The following is a 5,577-nucleotide window of genomic DNA, read 5'->3' on the forward strand; positions in this document are numbered from 1 at the left end:
GTGCCCTGGGTGCAACAATCCACTCTGTCCTCTCCAAACTCAAAGAGAAGGAGCTGTAGGTCAGACCCACATCACCCCTGCCCACTACACACTAAGAACCAAGTGCTGAGAAGACTGACTGCTACCATTTTTGATGAGCATTCTCTGAAGGGCCTTGCAGAGATGTCTTGTCTCATCCACAGTCCTATCAAGAGACACCACAGGCTTCGCGCCACGTAGGTGAAGAAACCCAGCACACAGTAGGCTACTTTGTCTCCTTGCTAAATTACTCATCATTCCTAAGTATCAGGATGATCATTTAAGGACACAACAAACAACAAAAACTATTTTTTGCTATCAGCAGACATCATCTGCTCTTTACATCCTGCCACAAGCCCTCCATGACTATTTAAATTTAAATTAATTAAAATTAAATAAAATTTAAAATTCAGTTTCTCCATAAAATCAGCCACATTACACAACCTGTAGTCACATCCCCCAGCTAGACAGTTCAAGACCCCTCCAGGGGGTCAAGAACCCCTCCATCACTGCACAGTCCTCTGTAACCAAACGTGAGTTCCTGGGGGAAAATTGCTCCTAAGTTGAAGATAACTTCCCTAGTCATGTGCATCCTGTCACACTGCCAGCCGCACCTCCAGCATTCAGCTGACTGTGTGCTGTGTGCGGTGCAAGCTCATTAAGTGCTGGAATACAGAGGAAATTCAAATAGGGTTTCTTCCCCAAAGGAGTTTACAGTCAAAGAGAATGAAGAACCATATTAATGTAATTACACGATATTGTATTGTAACACGTTCCATGAAGCACAAACCAAACAGGGCAGAGGAAGTTACCCAAGTTGGAGAAGGATGACTGCAGTGTGGACTCGGGACCCTGCCACAGGGGCAACTAGAGCCAGAACTACACATCATATGTACAGCACAGCACAGAACAGCACAGAGGGGTTGCAAAATCAGACACTGAGGGAAAAGTAAGGCACGGAATAGTGTTTACAGCATGAGCCATCAAAACGTAAATACTGTGTGTTATTTGCGTGCTATTTATGGATGCATATGGCTATTTAGAAGGCTTTGATTTTTAAATTAAACTATACATAAAGCAAATGAGAACCCATTAGTGTGTTCATTAACACTTGGAATATTGTATTTCTCAAAACAAAAGAAAGAAGTAAAGGAACATACAGAAATGGGGAAAAAAAGGATCAGTTTTATGGTGAAAAATGGAATGAGATCCCATCAGGTAAAGAAGGAGGAAGTGGATCTGGCGGGTGGAACTGAAGACAACATTTGCCTAACATAAAAATGGCATCAGAAAAGTTGCCCCATGTCATTAACCATCAAAGACATGCAAATCACCCCACAAGAGAGAACACCTCCTGCTTCTTAGAATACCTTCTATAAGAGGGTGGAGAGAAGGCAACCCTGCCTCTATAGCTGGTGGGGATCAGGGCAAATGGCATGAGAGTCTCAAAATATCAAACAGAACTACCAGATGACCCAGCATGCCCCCATCCAGGCTCCTATCAACAAAAAGGGAAACCAGGACCTCATAGGACACCATAATCCACATCAGTGCACCAGTAATTACAGGACTCTGGGCACCTGGCCCCCTGCTCACAAAGGTGTCCCCATCCTTTCTGAATACTTCCACAAGCTCAAGATGGCCCACCATGGGCACCCAGGTGATTTCTTCCTTGCCTCCCCTGAGGCACGTCCTTCAGCCTAGGGGAAGGTTGACCTTCCAGGTATGTCTGGTCTTGGTTCTCATCCTTCAGTGCCCCCATACCTGTGGGGTGCTCTCACTGGCACAATCTTTCATCAGAGCTCAGTCATTCTGTACTCAACTCCTGTCCTATGCACCTGGCTGTCCTGTCACCCTCTGCCCACCAGACTACTCTCCCCTCTCACCTACAAACACTGGACAGAAATACTTACTCCACAAATGGCTAGGCCTCTGTGCCTGGCTCTACCCCATGGTAAAATGCATCTGTCAGTATTTTATCAGAGATATGTCTTCAGTATTTCCTTCATAATGAGCTCCAGAAAACATTTACCCGACCTAGCCCATAAAAATCACTGTGTTAGTCAGATGTCATCACCATGACCAAAATACCTGACAGCATCCACTTAGAGGAGGAAAAGTTTATTTTGAGCTCATGTTTCTGAGATTCTGTCCATGTTTGGCCCAGTCCACTGCTCCAGGTCTGAGGTGAGGCAGAACATCATGGCACAACAGTATCATGGAGGCAAGTTGCTGGGCTCCTGGAAGCCAGGAAGCAGAGAGATAGAGAGAGAGAAGGAGCTGAGAAATATAGCTCAGGTGATAAAGTGCAGCCTCCTGTGCACAAGGCCCTAGGTTCAATCCCCAGCACCCCCCCCCAAAAAAAAAAAAAAAAACAGAGATGAAAAGGGAGAGGAAGGGGGCCAGGGACAGATATCATCCAAGGCCATATGCATAGTAACCTATTTCCTCCAGCCACACCCACGTAAGTTATCAACCAGCAGTTCTTTCAAATTATTAATCCATCAGCAGACTAGCCCACCCATGATTTATAGCCCTCCTCATCTAAGCATCTGGCCTGTGAACAGTCAGCATGGCCTCATGTGGAAGGCTGTGTGGCTGGAACTGCATGTCCCACCCACTCTGTTTCCATAATCTTCCCACGGGCCCTCGGAAGTGCAGCATTCTATTTTTACAAACATGATACCAGAGGCTTATGAAGATTAACTTAATGAGATTTGCACAGGAGGCCAAAGTGCCAGGATTCAACCCAGGCAAGCCACCTCCAAGGCCTGCATTCTTGGTGTTGGATTACCCTGTCACTTCCTTACATACCTAAGACATCTCTCTGATAAAATACTCACAAATGCATCTCCAGATGCTCCATACATGTTTTCTGGAGAAGGTGGAGGAAAAAAAGGTCCTCTTCTCATAAACTGACTTCTTGGATGCACTGGAAACAATGCACCTCTGTCTGGAGGGGAAGATGAAAGAACAAAGCTAGAGCCAATTGCTTGGTTTTCAACAGGGAGAGATGAATCAGGCACATTGGAATTTTACCAAAATTGACTTTGGTATCATTTTTACTAGATTCCATTTCTGAAGACAGAGGCCCATCCACTTTATCCAAACAAGGCTTATTAAAACTTCTGTGTTTCGCCAGTCCAGATAGTCTACAATAATTAGAATAATATATATTCTGCTTATGTAGAGGAAGATATGGATCAGAATATGGTAGAGGGATCATCATACTACAGGCATTTTCCCATGGATGTGACAGGATCCCAATATTATAATGCACTCTCTGAGGATCAATTAACCAATCATAGCCTAATTTTCTTCTTTCAGTGACAATCTGAGGTCCCAGAGGATTCTCTCACCCTTTTGAGCCTCTTTCTCCTCCCACTGGAACCAAAGATGAGAATATGAGTGGACCCTTCTTTTCCAAAAGAGGAGCTCTCATTTCAGATGAAGGTTGACCCAATAGTGAGGGTCCATTTGGGGAATGCGCTCTGGCAAAGGTTGTATTTGAATCATCAGTGCATAAGGATCTTTTTTAACAGTGTAAATTTAACCTCATTTTAAGTTAATTTTTGTCTGTTTTGAACATTTTGTTTCCTTAAATCTTGAGGTATCTTTTAGCACTCTGAGCTACTAGCTCATTATCATGTGCTTTTTTCTTATTTCATAATCTGCCCCTGATAAGAATGAATGGTTCTCTCGAATCTTCTTAAAGTTCATTGACTTGATTTCTTTAGGTCTCCAGCTGTTCAGTTGTATGGCTGATGTTTTCATCTACTTTGGAAAGTTTCTCCTCTCACTCTACCTGGTAATTTTTCTCTCCTATTAATTTTCTTTGGAATTTCATTACATTTTCATATCTTTCAATCATGACATTAAATTTCTGCTGAATATTCTGCTTCTCTCTTTTAAATTCTGTATTTTTGACTGCAAATATACTTGCTCTGTCTTAAAATTTTTAATATGTTCTATCAGGTCTTCCTTTACTTCATCTACTTCAGATAATAAAGTAAACATTTTATTTCTTTAAGGTTTTAAAAGGGCCATTTAACTTAGCATCATAAAACTGTTCCTTTAAAGCTCCTTTTGGCTGATCATCTAAGTGCACATCAATTTCTGAATCACTCTTCATTTTCAAGTCCAAGTTACCAGAATCTCTTAGGTTTTCTCCAACACAGAAACCCAATCTTTCATCTGCACCAAGTGTTCAGTCAGAGACTTAGAACTTATTCTGCATATACTGTAGAGTCTTCCAATGCTATTTTCTGTTTATTAAGGTCATTCACTGTTTCTTTCCATACTTCAACTTTTTGTAAAAGTTGTTTCTGACTATCCTGAAGTTGGAATTTTTTTTCAAAACCTCTTTTATTGCTACCTTAAACCCTTCTGCATTAATTTGAAATATTCCCAAGGTTGTTTCACCTTTGGCTATTGGTAACTTGAGGGGTTTTGATTCATCTTCTAAGGACTTAAGCCTTCTTGATATATCTGCCATCAATTCATCCTGATGAGAATATTTAGTCTTCTCTTCTTTTAGCTCTTTTTCTAGAAAGAGTATATCATCCCCAAGTTTAGATTTAGACTTACCCAGCTTTTCATATATTGTCTCCAAATTTTCTGTTCTATGGACTTCTTCTCCAAAATGTCATCCTTTAAAGATGGCTCTAAGCCTTCATACTCTTTTTGAACAAGGCTCACTTTTTCAAGTAGTTGACATTTTTCTTCAATTAGTCCATCAAGTTTGGGGGCAAGCTTTTTTCCTCTTCTCACATAACAACTGATGCTAACACACTGACAACTTCTCTACAGAAACAAGATTACAGCAAAAAATCCAATAGCTGCATATATCAACAACTCCCAAGGATATCCATAAGGATGAGGGCCTGGTTTCATATCCACAGACAATGATGCCAGAGCCCTGCATACTTCTTCCAGGACCAGCCCCAAATACAGCTGAGGGGCAGCCCTTGGCCCCGCCATCATGCTAAAGCTGCTTTTTTCCTACTGCTGTTGCAGCCACAGCCTGCCCAGCCACAGCCAAATAGGCTGTGGACACTCAGGTCTTTGGTGAGGAATTCAAACATGCACCAGGAAACGGAGCATACCATTGTGAAGCAGCTGCAGGGGTGGGGTAGTGGAGCTATAGGCATGGGCATGGGAAGCCACAATCATAGGCTCCCAGAGGCCTAGCACACTCAAGTGCCTGTCAGGGAAGTCTTGGCCCCTTCACTATGCTTTGCATCCTGAAGTAGTGCAGGTTCAAGTCTGTCCCAACTGAGCCAGAGAGGACTCCTCTCCATACCACCCACCCCTTGGTTTAGTTTCAGCCAGTACATGGTAACGCTTATTATGTGCTATTCCATTCAATCATAACGTCAACCAATTTGATGTAACTAAAATTCTAAAGCTTTGTAAAATAATTTAAAGAGCTAGTGCATTATATATTTATATTTGTACCACTTGCCCTTTTATTGTAACGACTCATTCTTTTCCCTCCCCTCCTGTCCACTCCCTTTTTCCTTCCTTCCTTCTTTCTCCCTTCTCTCCCTTTCCTTTTCT

At 42.3% G+C, this 5,577-nt stretch overlaps 1 pseudogene; it reads right to left on the reverse strand.

Moving 5' to 3' along the window:
• Positions 1-4,036: 4,036 nt before the first annotated feature.
• Positions 4,037-4,998, reverse strand: LOC113178527 (cTAGE family member 2-like; annotated as a pseudogene).
• Positions 4,999-5,577: the final 579 nt, after the last annotated feature.

The sequence above is a fragment of the Urocitellus parryii genome, chromosome 9, assembly GCF_045843805.1.
Source record: "Urocitellus parryii isolate mUroPar1 chromosome 9, mUroPar1.hap1, whole genome shotgun sequence".
Taxonomy (NCBI): Eukaryota; Metazoa; Chordata; class Mammalia; order Rodentia; family Sciuridae; genus Urocitellus; species Urocitellus parryii.